Source organism: Pipistrellus hanaki, assembly GCF_964339955.1.
Source record: "Pipistrellus hanaki genome assembly, chromosome: X".
NCBI classification, from domain to species: domain Eukaryota; kingdom Metazoa; phylum Chordata; class Mammalia; order Chiroptera; family Vespertilionidae; genus Pipistrellus; species Pipistrellus hanaki.
Genome location: NC_140524.1, coordinates 1,370,993 through 1,386,502, shown reverse-complemented (window position 1 = coordinate 1,386,502; position 15,510 = coordinate 1,370,993). Strand labels below are relative to the sequence as shown.

At 62.2% G+C, this 15,510-nt stretch overlaps 1 protein-coding gene across 8 annotated transcripts in view; it reads left to right on the top strand.

Moving 5' to 3' along the window:
- The window catches only part of BCOR (BCL6 corepressor), a 76,468-nt gene that overhangs the window by 39,045 nt on the left and 21,913 nt on the right, over positions 1-15,510 (top strand). Inside the window, exon 1 of one of the 8 annotated variants that reach the window (XM_084870094.1) lies at positions 61-81. The exons of 6 other annotated variants lie outside the window; for them this stretch is intronic. The gene's annotated coding sequence lies outside the window, so the exon portion shown is untranslated. Of the gene's footprint in view, positions 1-60; positions 82-102; positions 447-15,510 lie in introns of those variants that run through there. One more of the 8 variants, XM_084870102.1, reaches the window with a different exon arrangement.

Below are 15,510 nucleotides of genomic sequence, written 5' to 3'. Positions count from 1 at the left end.
GGAAGCCCTGTTGGGCGTGTGCGAGTCTGCGGCCGGAGGAAGTTGGTCCCACTCGGCGGGCGTGCGGTGTGGAGGTGGAAGGTGAAGAGGAACTTGCGCACCCGGCGGGATCCTCGCCGCGGCGGGGAGGGCGAGGCGCCGCGGAGCCGGTGCTGGGAGCAGGCGGGGGGCCGCGCCGCAGAGCCTCCGCCAACTCGGGGGCTCCGGCGGCGGCGCGCCTGCTGTTTACGGAGCAGCCCCGAGGCGCCGTGTGCGATCCGGGCGGCCGGAGGCACGCGTGGTCCCCGCGGGCTTCCCGCTGCTCGCCCTCGGAGCGAGCGGGCACGTCCCCGGTCCCGGAGACGGCGGAGTCTGGCCGTGAGCAGGCCGAAGCCAGGCGAGGCTTAATTTGCCGTTAATGAATCTTTTCCAGAAAGTCCGAGATCTCCGGCTGGAGGCTAGAGGCTGTGAGTGCCCGCGCGCGAGGACGCGCGCCGCCGGCGTCTGAAGGGTGGGGGCTGGGGATGGAAGGGGGGGGGGTAAGTGTATTTAAAAACAAACCTTGAAAAGAAACCAGTGCGCTTCAAATAGGTATCCGCACAGCTTCGCCGTGTCTAGACTAGACAGCTCGGGGTTTGGGGTTTTCTTTTTTTCCTCCCTCTTTCTCCTTTTCTTTTTTTCTATTTTTTTTTTTTTTTTTTTTTGAGAGGCTAGGGGAGAGGTAGTGGTGTTATGTTCTAGGGCTAGCCTTTTGGAGAAAGATCCTTAAAATGGCCTGGGAGTAAAAAACGGCGAGGAAATGGCCCACTCCAGAAGGTGGTGGGTGGTGAACCCAGACAGACTGGGGTATTTCTAGCGACCTGACACTTCCTGTGGCTCTGCAAACGGACACCGCGGGTCGAAATCAATCCTTACGAGGGTGTTGGATTCGGTTTTGCCAACAGAATTGCTTGCGTGGAAGGCGCTTTAATTGTCAGCCTCGGAGCCTCCTCTACCTGGACGCTCGGAGGAGACGTGTGCTTCTCGACCCTTCCCACTCCGCCCGGCCTGGGGTCTGGTGGAGGCTTGGCGCTGCTGGCTCTCGTGTTTATTTGGGGCTTTCACCGCGTGGAGGAAGTAGGGGGGGTTGATTAATATGCCGTCCAGGTTTAATCCGAGCCGGCCTTCGGTGTGCCCGAGCGCCGCCGCTAACCTGGGCCGCCTGGGGTGGTGCGGGGAGTGCGCGGGGTCCGGGCGCCCGGCGCTCGGCGGGCGGATTGGGGCGCGGACAGCCCCGCGCTGTCCTTTGAGGCGCTGTCACCAGTAGGTGACTGAGAGTTAATTAGGAAGTGCTCTCCGGATCAATGGGCCGCACAGCTCATTAGCGATTCTCTCCAGCCCTTTGCAGGGCCGGCCGGGCCTCTGCCTCCCACACAGGCCGAGCCCCGCGGCCCGGGCCGGAGCGCGCCGCCCGGAGGTGGGGAGGGTCGGGCCTCGGGGCCCGGAGGAGGCGGGGGTGGCTCCGCCGGGCGCCGCGGGGCCCACGCCGCCCCTCTTTCTTGCTGCCCTCGGTCGCCCCGGCTGTGTCTTTAACTCGCTCCCGCTCGCGTCGCCGCCTCGCCGCTCCTCCCGCCTCCCTCGCCTGTCTCTTGTTCTCGAAGCACGACGCCTGTGCTCCCCGCCCAGTTTGGGATTAGACCAGATAAAAATAGGACTGCCCAGCGCCGAGCGGGGCTGCGGCCGGCGGCCGGCTTGGCGGGAGCTCGAGGGGCCGGGCGGGGAGCACCGCGGTGCGGGGCGCCGGGCCGCTCGCGCCCGGAGGCTGCCCCTCCGCCCCGCGGCGGCGGTCACGCTCCCCGGGCTCCGCCGTCGGGAGCCGGCGGCAGGGCACCGGGCAGGGTCCCGCGCTCTCGCGGGGGTTGTTGCCGAGCCTGTGATAGATCGGTCTAGACAGGCATGCAGGCTCCCTCCCGGCTGAAGGACGGGAAGGGGGGTGGCGCGGAGGCGGCGGCAGACTCCCGTGAGCTGAGTGAGCGAGCCAGCCTGCGGGCCCAGCGAGGAGGTGGAGGGGAGGCTGGAAGGGGGGTGGGGTGGGGGTGGGCAAGGAGCCTGGCAGAAAGAAATTCCTGGAGGCAGAGGAGCCCCCCGCGGGGAGGGGCAGGAGTCTGGACCCGGGGTTTTCCTTTCTCTAATGTTTGCACGCGCACAGCCTGCGTGCGTTGGGCCAGATTCTTCCAAAAACCAAACGCAGCTGATGGACGATCCAGTTTCACCCGGTGCTCCTCGCTGGGGGAGGCCTGGACAGGGAGCCTCAGGGAGGAACCGGTTTGGGAGATGCGGAGGTAGCCTCGGCCTCCCGGGAGAGACCTGTGGGTCCCCCGGGTGGAAGGTCAGCTCAGAGCTGTGGTCGGTTTGGGCCTCTGATCAGGACGGAAGACCCAAGCTGAAATGCCAGGCCCCTGTGTGCAGGTCTGCACTGGGGAGAGCATATAGGCCCTTGAGTTGTCTGTATAAATAGACCCACTTTTAACTTGAACTTGTGGGGAGTTGGTATGAGATGTGAGGGAGGCTGCCTCCAAACAGGAGTTGGACAGTGATGTGTGTAAGATTGATCATCTGTATACGCATACGTGGGGTCAATATTGAATTGGTCTAAAAATTACTTACAGCTGTGCAGGCATTAGTCTAGTTCTCTCCAGAGGTTGAAATTGGTGGGTGGGTTACCCTGTGTATAAATAAACCATTAGTAGCACCTTCCCCCTCCCCCTCCCTTTTAAGGCTTGCCGTCTAGGGGAAGTCCTAGTTACATTTAACCTGCAAACGCATACTGGTCTGGCCTGGAAAGGAGCCACAATGTAGCCAAGGCAGGAATGGAAGCAGTGGGGAGGTGTGCACGTTAGACATGCTCAGATTGAGATGTGAGCCCGGTGACAAGTGCTGAGACAAACAGGACACGGGGGCCCGGTGCCCATAGGAGCAGGAGGTCCTTCAGGAGGGATGCACACGGGGACCTGCAGGCCCAGAGACCTGTAGCAACATCCCAAGAAAAATCCCAGACTTTGTTGAGCTGGAAACGGGGAGGATTCTGGAACTTGGGTCCAGAGACAAAAGCCCATTTAAAGGTGTGAAGAGGGTCACTTGGAAAGAAAGTATTCATATGCACACATCCACATTTAGCTACACAGGCTGAATGGCCAGCAACTCAACTCGGGGTCTGCTGTAGACGTTCCTTCGGAATGAGACCTTGATGGACACGGGAGCGTGGGCCACACCGTCTCTTTCACACCCTCCTGCACAGGGAAACGTGTCTATGGCTGAAGGGAACTGCAGGCAAAGCTGACCAGCTTAAGGGTGGATGGCCCGCAATTACCAATATTCCTCCTGGTCAGTTTCTTCCCCTGTAGAGCGGAGGAGGAGGTGTGTGTGAGGCGGATTCCTAAGAGCTTTGGCGTTCTTGACGTTCAGTGGATGGAGGGGCAGGAGGAGCAGGTCACACTTGGGGTGAGAACGAGGTGGTGCGCTGCTCAGCTGTTCCAGGCCACCCAGGGCCCAGTGGGCTGAGCCAGACAGAACCGGAAGAAGTGCGAAGTTGGGCCCCTAGGAGGAAGGGAGGGGGCGCGCTTTCATTTTGGTGTGCTCCCCCCCCCCCCCCCAGGGACCGTGTGGGTTCGGCCTGCGAGTGGATTAGCAGGCGCCCCTGGCCCCAACGCGCACGTAAAGGAGGCTGTGGTTCGGCTGGCCCGCGGCGTCGATCTGCCCGTCCCTCTTTGTCTGAGCCCTGCCGGGAATTCCAGCTCTGCTTGAGAAGCCCGCACTCTCGGGCGGAGCCGCCCCGGGCTGGGCGAGGCCGGGCTGGGCCACGGGCTGGATGGCAGGCTCGGAGGCCGGAGTGCCTCCCGAGCCCCAGCCCAGCCAGGCCGTGCCCAGGAGCGCCCGGCAGCCCTGACAATGCCACCTTGGTTTCCTCGAGGGCTCCTGCCAGGTGGGGTGGGGGACAGTGCCTGTCCTGCCCCACCCCTCCCCCGCCGGCCCCTGGCTGAGAGGAGCTCAGATGGCCCTTTGTTAGGCCCGGGGTCACACCCGTGCCCTGGGGGCTGCAGGGGGGCAGGAGAGCGGTGCTCTGGGCGAGAAGGGACGGTCTTGCTAAGAGGCTTCATCTCCGGACCTCAGGATTCCAGCCGGCGAGACCTCACCCCGCCTGGGAGGGGAGGCCTGGGCCCGCCCGGGCTGCTTTGCCAACGTGCCTGGCCGGCCAGATCCTGTCTGTGCAAAGCCGGCTGCTGAGCCCTGGGTGGCAGCCGCCGGGTTGAGAGGCAGCGGGGGCGGGCGTGGATGGCCTCCCACCCCGCTGGTTGGTGCGGGAGCCGCCTGATCACCAGCACTTGGCTAGGATGTCCACTGACCCCCAGCCCTGCCTGACGGCTCCCTGTGCCTGTCCCCGGCGTGTCCCTTTGGGAGTGAGGTGTGACTTGCTGTTGGGTGGAAATGAGCGAAGGACGCTTTTTCTGGACATTTCTATAGCAGGAAGGCCCCTTTGCGGCGCACTCCCATCTGCGCCTGCCCCCAACGGAGGGGCTCTGAAATGGGGATCCCCGCTTGGTTAATTTTCAGAGCCACGTCTCCCCAGCCAGCGGCACCCCTCAGCACCCATGGCTCGGCTCCCCGTGGCCAGACCCGTGGGGAAGTCCGCTAGGAGACCCTGACAGCATAAAATATAATTTGTGATCTAAGAGACAGTTTCCAGTATAATCTCATTATGCACCACAGCCTCCCGGTGTTATTTTGTGGAAGGCGGACAATGATCAATTTACATTGACCCGGGGCTGGGCGAGCTTTTAGATGGTAATTGCCATATTGATTTGCATGCAAAAAGGAGACCTGCTAAAATTAAAGACGGAAGCTAAATTAAACTAAATTTATTGTCTAGGTGCAAACCGGAGGAACTACTGGGGAAGGGGGGCGAGCGGGGTCCGTGTGCCGGGGGCAGAGCAGGTGAGAGGCCCGGAGTTTCAGGTCACGGATTTGGGAGCCACGTTTGCCTTTGTGGCTCCCGAGGTGAGGAGGGGACTGGTTTAGGGTGTGGGGGCCCAGCGGGGAAAAGTTATAAACAGGCACGATTGCATTGAAGGCCCTGGAGTCTTTCAATGCCAGTGGTCGCTGCAGGGGGAGGAGAGGTTTATGGGGTCTTCCCGCACATTTCCGGCACTTTCCCCCCTTCTTTTGTTCTACCCGAGCAAGTGCTTGCAGTCGTGTCAGGGACACTCAGAACCTGAAGAGTTTAAAATTTTTTTAAACGGCCCAGTAACCCTTTCTGCCTCGTTCCCTCCCTCTCCTCCCCCCAGAGCGCTGAGTGCGGGGCGCCCGGGCAGGCCTGAGCCGTGGGAGGCGGGGGGGTTCCCAGCCGGACTCAGCCGGTCGCGGATCGCTGGAGAAACTGCCCGTTCCAGGTGGCCCTGGTGGGGGAGGGGCGTCTGCTGGGGTTGAGGTCAGGGGTCACCTCCCCTGAGGTTCGAGGGACCTGCATGGAGCTGGGGGGTGGGGGAGCTGGAATGGAAGATGCTGGAAAGTTGAAAATGAGAGCAAGCCACCGGCCCGAAGTCAGGGGAGACCGGGCCTCGGGTGGTTGGGCTGGCTGGCAGGGACCCCTCCTCCCGCAGGCCGGCCCTGCCCGCCCGGTGGCTCCTGGAGGTTTCACGCATCCGAGCCTTCTCGGACGGAGGTGCAACTGGTCCAGACCTGGGCCTCCCCGCACCGAGCCGAGCCGAGCTGTGGGGTGTGGGTAGTTTCAGGAGGAGAGCCTGGGGCAGACCTGGAAGTTGGGGGTGGGGTGGGCGGGGGACATTGGGCGAGTTCCTGGGAGGAGAAACTGGGAGGGAATGGCTTTTTGTGTTGGACCCCCAGGGGGTCCAGTAGGGCTGGCGTCCTGCTAGCCGCTTCCCCCTCAGTCCCCTCCCCCCCACACTTGGGTTCCAGGGTTTTCTCTCACAGCCCTAGGAATGGGGGTGTCGCTCTCTCCAAAGGGCTGTTGCTCTATCTAGATAATGTGATTTATTGCTCGCTGTAGTAAAACTAGGGTGGCAAGCCTAGTCCTGGGGCCAGGAACCGGCACTCTCTGCAGACCCCAAAGTAGCCACCCACCAACCCTCCGTGCGCATTCGAGGATCCGGATGGAGGAGAAAGCGGACCCTTGTTGGGGCCCTGGGCTCACCCCAAAGTATTCCAGAGCGGGGGGTGGGGAGATTTGGACAGACTTCAAATGGGCCGAGAGGTTCCTGTGTGTGGGAGCACCCGGGTTCCAGGCTCCTGTGGACCGAGGTCCCCTCGCAGTTACAGGCTAGCTTCTCACCCTCGCGGTGAGGACCAGGCCCGGGGCAGCCTTCTGAACTTCTTGGGGATTTCGAACGGCACAATTAGACCAATAATTGGCTCCTCTCCGCGACTCCAGGACTGAGTTTGACCGTGGCCCATTTTACTAGCTGTGTGACCTTGGGGGCAAGTTATTTATGGCCTCTGAGCCTCGGTAAGTTTCTTCATTTGTAAGACTGGGAATAATTACCCACCTCGGGATCAAAGCGGACTTGGCACGTAGTAGGCCCCCGGACCAGCGGCTGCTTTGAACGGCCGGCCGTGGTCCCGTAGGCTGCTCGTCAGGCCCGCTCCCCCTAAGACCCGAGGCCTGTCTGGGCACCAACGTGCAGGTTCAGTTCCCCTCCCGGGGGTTCCCCGAGGACATTTCTCCCCGTCCGCCTCCCGGGGTCCCTCTCCCTTTGTTCCAGTTCTTTGCATTCTGCATGTTAAAGGGTTCCATATGAAAGGACTTGAATACCCCCCCCCCCAAGTGGGATCATTATATGGCGAGGAATTGATTCCAGAACCGGTATCTGGGTGCTCTTTGCCGAGGGCTTCCCCTCATTCTTTGGGGGAGGGGATGCGTGGCTGCGAGGGTAGGTGGGGGGGACCTGGTTGGAAGAGGTGAGTGGGGGTGGCCGGCTGCAGAAGCCAGGGGTGCTGTGGTTTGTTTGATAGGGATTAAGTCCGGATGTTATGAGGGCTCAGTGTGGTTTTCAATAAAGTCTGCCAGGGATTGCTTCTTTTATATCGATATGTATTTAAAAAAATTACTAGCGTGAGAAGAAAACCAGACCTGCATGGATCCCGGCCGGTAGTGTGCTACTGTGATCAGGTTTCCCACTCGCTCCCACAGGGGAAGTCAGCGTTTGATTGAAGCTACACTTGGTTCTTGACTCTCAGGGGATGCCCGCTCTGAAACGGGAGCCCTCCCTCTTTCTCCTCCTCCCGCTCCTCCTCCTCCCTCTCCTCCTCCCTCTCTTCCCTTCTTCCCCTAAAAGCCTTTGTGCGGAAAGAGCTTCAGTAGGCACGAATCCCGTCCCTCTCCAGAATGCCTCCCAGCCTTTGCTGACATTGTGTCGTGAGCAGTGGCTTTTACCAGGCCAGCAGTTTTGCCCCCATCAGAGCTCACTGCTCCAGAGGTAGAGGGTGGCTCTGCTGCCATCTGAAGGCACCTGAGCCTTTGCCCTGGGCACCCCCAGGGGGGTGAAGGGGAGGAGGGCAGGGCAGGGGCTGTTGCTGAGGGTCTCAGTGGGGCATGTCCCAGCTTTGGGTGTCAAACTTGGCTTCATGGGAGAAACTCTTAGGCATTGACCAAACTGTGGACGGCCTCCAGCCGTCCCTCCATAAACACAAGCAAGTGCCACGGTATCGCCAGTCAAAACACCCGTGGAACAAGCGGCCTCCGCCTTTGTATTTATTATTTTATTAACAGCATTTTACACGGCATTTAACAAGCACGGCCTGCCTGCTCTGCGCTCCCTGCAGACAGAGGGGTGGGGGGAGCTGGGGAGTGTCTAGGAGAGACTTCGGTGAGGAGGGAAGAGCAGCATTTGGGGCCGGTTTCTGCTGGCTCCTGGGAGAAGGCGAAAGTGATGTTTCAGACGGAGCCCACCCCCTCCCCTCCTCAGGCCGGCGGTGCAGATGCGGCGGGTCTGGTCTCCACTTGGATTCCAGAAGGTGAAACCTAGTCCGCTCCGCTGTCCTTTGCCCATCGGTCATCGGTGATTTTCAAAGAATAAGTATTTGTCCGCTATCGTTATTCTATATCCTGGTGGAAAGTTTATAACGAAAAGTAATGCCTTTCTTAAGTCATAAAATGAGCCTTGTATGATTATTTAATTAAAATCTATTTAAGGACCGATTAGGCGTGTAATTTGCGCTAATAATGACGATTATGGAAATGTTCGACTTAACCAAAAATCATAAAGGAGACATTTTGATCAGTGGGGCGACCAGTGAGCATTCAGGGAGTTGGACGGTTTCCGAAACACCAGGGGCCGAAGGAGCGCAGAGCCGGCCGGCCCCGTGGTGGGCAGCGGAGCTGGAGGCCTCCCGCCCAGACCCCCAGCCCGGCCCGGGCAGGCCAGCCCTGCTCTGCTGAGCCAGAAAGCAGCCCCGGGAGCCGCAAAACCTTTATTCCCCGCTGAGGGGCTGGGCGGGGGGAGGGGTCCCCCAAGCCACCGGGAGGAGAAAACTCGGAGCAGGCTGATCAACCCGCTCTGGAGCCTCGGTGAAATGGCTGTGCTCTTTGCTTTGACAATCTGGCAGCGACAAACGCATGCTGCCTCGGCTAGCCTCGGCTGGAGCCCGGAGGCGCGGGGGCGGGGGGGGGTCCCTTGTTCCGGAGAAACCTGCCAGCTGCCGGGCTCGGTGCGAAGGCCGCCGAGGCGGGCACAATGCTGCTGTTGTTGGTTTGATCTCGGGCTGCGGATTGTTAGTCTGGCTCCGGCTCTGTGGTAAGAGGGGAATGTGAAGGCTGTTTACAGCGAGTGCAAATAATGTGACAGCTGTTGGTGCACGAGCCGCGCCGCGCCTGCCCGGCGCGCACACAAAGCGCACACTATGCGGCGCGGAGGTGGCCGCCACTGGCCGGAGCGTCCCCGCAGGAGAGGGCTCGGCGCGGCGCACACCTCGCCGGCCCCCGGGATCGGCGGTGGCCGTGCCGGATGGCTTGTGTTCTGGTTTGGGGAGCTTGTTAGGAAGAGGTGGCGGGAGCAGGCCCGGGGGGCGTGGGGGTCCCTGTCTGGAGGGCTTGGCCAGGGCCTGGGGACCTGGGTCCACAGCCGCTTGGAAGGTCTGGGGAACTAACTTCGGGCCCTAAGCAGGCCGCTTGGAAACAATGTATCACGGCAGCTTGCAGGAAACTGCCAGGCTCTGAAGGCCGTTGTTCCCTCTGAAATGGCCCTGCGGATCACACAGTTAGACAGGCGGTGCTGTCTGCGCTCTGCCCCGCGCCTCGCCTGGGAAACCCAAGTGTGGAGGCTCGGGACCCAAATCGGGGGGTGTAGTGGGCGGGAGGGGTGCAGCTTGGGTTCTGATTACCCACATCCCTTACCCTGCCCGCCCGAGGCAGCCCCCTTTCTCCAGTGCGTTTGCTTCAGCTGCAGGATAAGAGGTGCAGCCCGAGGGCTGCCCACAGCGCCACCCACTCTGACTTAGTCAACTGGAGGCGCCCGGCCACAGGCCTTCTGAGTTCCCGCCCCCTCCCCCCGCCGGGCTCTGCAGGGAGGCGCCAGGGTGGGAGGAACAGCAGTTGGTGGCGGCATTCACCAGCTCCAGTCCCGGGATGGCCTGGGGTGGGTCTGGCCCTGGGCTGTCCGGGGGCCAGTGGAGTGTGACCCCCCTCCCTGGGCGGCAGCCTTCTGAGCCCCAGCCTGAGGGTGTGGAGGAGGGCCTGGCCCTGCTCCGTGGGACTTTGCTGGGCCCCAGGTGTGCTGCCTGCGGGGTGGCAGCACCGGGACCCCACCCCGCCCCCGCCGGCCAGGTCTCCGCCCGAGCGGTAACGTGGACCTGGGCGCTCAGGCGGGTTCCCCAGTGGGGCGCCGGGAGATGCTTCTGGAGTGATACATGAACTTCAGTGCCAGTTCCAGAAATTGGGCTCCCTTTATGACGTGTGCCATTTTCTGTAGGAATGCTGCTTGCAAAACGAGTTTCGCCTCGGAGGGAAGGCGGAAAGATAAACAAGCTCGCAACGCCAAAACACTGGCAGCCTCTCCCTCCTTCCAGCTCTCTTAAAGCAGCCGGCCTGGATTTCCAGGATTAGACTCGGCGCTTGCAAGGAGGGACTCTGCTTGGCTCTTTTTTTTCCCCCAAGCAAATGCAAATTAGAGAAAAATAATTTTCTTTCAACGATATGCAATGTATTAGTCACTTGTTATCGTGCTCCGAGGCAGGCCTCATTTGCGCGTCTGCCAGCTCGCTCACATCTGCTCGGCGCTGCTCGGGCCATTTTAACCTTGGCGGTGGCGGTGTCGTGTCTAGGCCCACGGATCAAGGAGGAGTAATTAAGCTCTGAACGGCTGCACAAATTCGCGGGCCCCCGTCTCGGCCGCACTTGTTCCCAGCTTTTTGTCTGGGGTGTTCCGAGTTGCAAGGCTGAGGAGCAGACACGGGGTTCCCATTGTTCCTGGGAGAGAAAGTGGGTGCCCCTCTCCTCCTCTGACCCCCGTCTGCAGCCTTCCCAGGACCCCAGGCGGCACACAATTGGCAGGGAACGCGGGTGCAGGCCACGGGACCCTGTGTTTTCTGCATCTTTTATTCGTAAAAAGTTCCTTTGTGCTTCCTGTGTGTGCTGAGGGTAGCTGTTCGGAGCCTTATGGTGTGGCTCGTTGGGGGAGGGGGCATTAAGTGGGCTTCATTTCGGCTGAGCCCCGGTGGGGACCGCGGGGCGCTGACACCCCCTGTGGAGTTGTGTGAATCGTTTAGTCTGGATCTGCCCCCAGGTTGTATCGGTGCCAAGTGGGAACCCAGCTCTGTAGAGACTAGACAGAAGGGGGGTGGGTGGGATTTTTTTCGGGGGGGGGGAGGGTAAGTGATTAATTGCATTCAACCTAGAGTTCCCCTGCGAGCCTCCTCCTGGGGAGGCGCCAGCTTCCACACGGCCCCTCCTGCACACACGTGGTGGTGTGTGGCACAGCCCGGAGAGAAAGTGAAAGGAACAAAAAGCCCGAGCGGCCTGGATGGGCAGCGGGGGAGGGGACGGTCCCGCGTCGGGCCCTGGAGCTGACCCCAGGCCGTGGAGCTCCCTGGGGGGCGGGAATGCAGGGCCCCCTCATCCAGGGGCTCCCCACCCCCTCCGTCCTCACAGTGGCTACACTTGGCTTGCATCTTGGGGGGAGGGGTCCAGGGAGGCAGCACTCCAGGCTGGTCAGGAGGGAGCCTGGGCTGATGCGGGGGTGGGGGCGGCAGGCAGGCAGCACAGCCCCGCTCCCCCGCGCCCTCCCGAAGTTGCTTTTTGTAAGATTCAGTGTCGGGGAGCGGAGGTGCCGAGCGAGGGCTGGGGAAAGGGGCCCCCGGAGTGTGCGGGGCTGAGGGTTAGGTTAATCCAGGTCAGGGGGTGGGGGGGCGGGTCGTGGACGGCCGGGCGGTCGCGCTGGGGCGGGTGCGGCGCGGAGCCGGGGGAGGGGCGGGAGCCGCCCGGGTGTGTGCGGTGGGAGAGAAAATCCCTTTGTTGCCGACTGATCGCGCTCGGGGCTGAGTCGGGGGAGGGGGCGCCCCTGCTGCTCTCGCCGCGGCCGCCCCCTCCCCCGCCCCCAGGGCCAAGTTCACTCCTGACCCACCCTGGCGGCTCTCCTCTGACCCACGGCGCTGGGAGGGGGCGGGAAGGTTCTGGTTGCTCGGAAAGGTCAGGGCTGCGGGGTGCCCCGCCCTCCTCCTCCCCCTCCCGGGCTCCGCGGCTCATCTGTTACGGATGCAAAACTTGGGGCGTGGGTGGGGAGGCCCCGGAGGCTGTCGCCGCGGCTAGGAGTGTGCCCCGAGCTAGCGCCTGGGCGGGTGGGATCGCTCCCCCCGGGCACCCCAACAAGGAAGGCGGGAGGGCCCTGGCAGCCGAGGCCCAGCCTTGGGGTGCCAGCTACCTGCTGCTCTGCACACCCAGGAGGGCCCGCCCCAACACTGCACATCCGGGGAGCTGTCTCCCCCCCCCACACACACACACACACAGAGCCCCCTGTTAAATGGGACCCCCCACCCCCACCCCCGTGTGTGACTCCGTCTGCACTGCGAGCCGCCCAGGAAGGGCTCCCTGGTCACACACACACACACACACACCCCGCCCCCTGGCCCAGCCTCGGCTCTCCCGGTGCCACAGAGAACTAGGCTGGGGGGCTGCACTGTGGGGGCGCAGTCAGAGCTGCCTAACGGGGTGAATGGCCTGTCCCAGCCATTCCAGGCAGAGCCCGGAGAGCATGTGCCAGTGTTTACAGACAGGGACCAAGGATGGCGAGGTTGAGCCACCTGCCCAGAGGCACAGCCGGGGGGTGGACACCCCTCCCTGGAGGAGGGCCCACTGCACGCTGGCCGGGTCCCTGCTCGGGACAGGGGTGCCCAGCGAGGGAGCCCCTGGGCAGGGGCCACTGGAGCGCAGGAGTGGGGTGCCTCGGCGGCAGGTTTCCATTCTGTCCGCTCCACTGGGCAGGCGCGATGTGCAGCCGGGAACTGCTGGGCACCTGGAGGGCGGCGGCGGGCATGGCCTGGTGCCAGGAGGCCCGGGTGGAGGAAGGCCAGGTGCCAGCGGGGTCCGTGCTGCCTTTCTCCCTCCCTCGCTCAGGCCGCCTGGGCCCCGGCACCTTCCTCGTCAACCTGCTCTTTGTGTTCCGCGAGGGAGCTCGCCTTTAAAGCAGAGGGAAGCTCCCCCCTTTCCCTGGGTCCCTGCTGGCGCCCTCGCGGCAGGAATAAGTGGCATGGCGGTGGCGGGTGTGCTCGAGGCCCATGTGCCCCGTAGGCCTGTCACAGGGTGGTCCCTCTGACCTCTTTCTGCCAATCAGGCCCTCTCCCCGGGCCGGGCCGGGCCAGGCTCACACTCCTCACAGCGCCTGGCTCCCGGAGCACAGGCTGCCCAGTGTGTGGAGAGGGACCCGAGCTCTCCCACGCGGCCCATTGCCGCCAACCTGAGAGGCGGGCCCCTCGGTGTGCGGGCCCCTGGGTGTGTGTCTGCATCTTGCGAGCCAGGTCTCTCCCCAGACCCGGTGCTTTAGCCACGCCTTGGCCTCCCCGCCTGCCCTCTGCTTGGGTCCACCTTCCGTCCTCCTCCCCGTCCCGCACCTCCCGCAGCCTGCGCCCTGGTCTCCCCTCCTGGGAAAGGGGTTAAGCCGGGAGCCGGGGTGGAGCTGGGCAGCACGCACCGCGAACAGGTTGCTGCTTGCCCAGAGCTTTCCTGAGTGACTTCACACGTCCTGGCACCGGGCGAACCGAGCTGCCCGGGAGGGAGGTGGGGGAGGTGGGGGTGTTGAGAAATAGGGGCAGATGGGCCTCGAATATCAGCAGCGGAGTGCGGCCCTGTTCATCAGCCACCCCAGGGTCAGCAGAGCCCGTTTGGAGGCGCTTCCCTTTAGACGTAAAAAAATAAGAAAGAAAGAAAGAAAGCAACTCCCAACTGTACCAACAGCAGCTTCTAGAAGCCACGAGGGTGATCGGAGTGGGTGATGGCTCTCCCTCTCCTGGTTTCTTACCCAGCGGCCCCTGGTGAAGCATCCCAGAGAGATGGGGGTCGCGTTCTCCGGTCATGGTGGGGGGTGCGCAGTGTAGCCTTTGGCCAGGGTGTCCCTGCCGGCAGCTGGGCTCCTGTCTGTCACCCCGAGAAGGACCAGGCAGGCCCCTGGCACACTGGCCCTGTCCCCTCGGCTCCGTCGCGGGCCAGGAGCCTGAAGAGTTAAGTCTTGAGCTTGTTGCAATGAAATTATGGCTGGCAGTGGCGCCGCTGTTTGTTCAACAGACCTCCACTTTTAAACAGTTCACAAAAAGTTCATGGGGCAGCTACAGATTGTGCGTGTGCGTGCGTGCGTGTGTGTGTGTGTGTGTGTGTGTGTGTAGTCAGCAGGATCCGACAATGGACCCCCCCCCCCGTCTTTTATTTGCTTTTTCGTGTTCATCCCTGCCCATCCCCCTGCCAGCGTCACTCTTACACACACACACACACACACACACACACACACACACACACACGAGTGACGCTGAATTGTACGTGTCTCGGGCCTCGACAGCCCTCTGACCCCGTGTGTGTGACACGCTCCATCCTGGCGCCCCGGGGTCATTTGAGCAGCAGGAGCACTGAGATCCCCACAGGACGAGCCTGGAAAAGGGCAGAAGCTTCGAAAGCCCCCACGCTCCCAGGTGTTTCTAAGCTGCGCTTACTGCCCACCAATCCAGGCCGCCCTTCGTCAGCAAAGCCCTTTAAAGGAAAGAACTGGGGGTGCTGGGGGCACCCCTCCCTTCTGCCTTCACCAGGTGTCGGGGGTCCTGTCACCGAGTGGCTACTACGGGGTGTGCGGGGAGGGGCTGTGCAAGGGAAGCCAGTTTTGAAGACGGACACCAGATGAAGTTGCGCAGGCGCACATTTGCTCCTTTTCTTGGGGGTTTGGGTCACTGAGCCTTAAGCTCCTTGTGTGATCTCCACATTGAGCATGGCACACAGTAGGGCTGGCATGGCCCGGTCCCACTGCTTCAGCCCATGGCCAAGGACGCTGGCCGCTCGCGATGTCTTCCTTTTGTTAGACGGAGCCTCGGGGACATGCCGGTGGCTGGCCCAGCTCAGGTGGTGGCCTCTCCCGGCTCCATTTGTGTCTTTGGACCAAAAGCCCATGCGCCTCTGCAGGCCCTTCCTTAGCATCTGAGTCCCACTCTTTGGGGGGCATGGGGCGTGGCTTGTGCTTCGGAGGCTCCCCATCTAGGAAGAAAGATGCTTCCTAGAAGGGCCCTCCCCACAGGACCCCGCCAGGCCTGCCGCCTTCACACTGAACTCTGCCGTGTGCCCACGCTGGTGGCTCTCCATGGCCAGACCGTGCTGTACGTCTAGGGGCTGGTGGGGCTCTGCTGGTGGACAAAAGGCCTCGTGGGGACAAAGAAATGCCCAAGGACAGCCTGGCATTTGGATGCAGGCCTCCCTGGTGCTCCCCACCCCCACCCTCTGCGACTCGGAAAAGATGGGGACCCGGTGCCCCTATCCCCGGCAGGCTTTATGCGCTAAAGTGTAAAAAACGATCATTTGCATATTTTTTCCTGCTAACAAAGGAAATGTGTCGACTTAGAGAACATTTGGGCATTCGGAAACTGTGTGGGTGGGTGTGCGAGGGAGAAGGAGGCAGGCAAGTTCCCCGTTGGCCTTCGCGCCGGTGATCCCGGGCTGGGGCTGGGGGAGAGCTGCCGCGGCCTGCCCTGACGGAGAGCCGGGATGTGATTGTGATCAGGGAATTGCCCAGGGCCATCGGTCCCAGGCATTAAAGGCTCCCCTACTTATTAACCCAGCATTTAACAGCAGGATATGGGCTGAAGCGCAGTCAAAAGAAACGGCTCAACCTCCGAAGAGCAATTAAAATCCTGCACGAGGATAAATCACGCGCCGTGATAATCCTGTTAATAAAATGCAGCTTGTCCTGACCCTTCACTCATGCAGCAAACTAGAATGTGCTGGGGTGGGGGCGGGGGCGGGGCTGAGGAGGTAAGGGGTGGGGAGCGGCGCTCCCCCACCCCCTGTCTGGCAGCCGT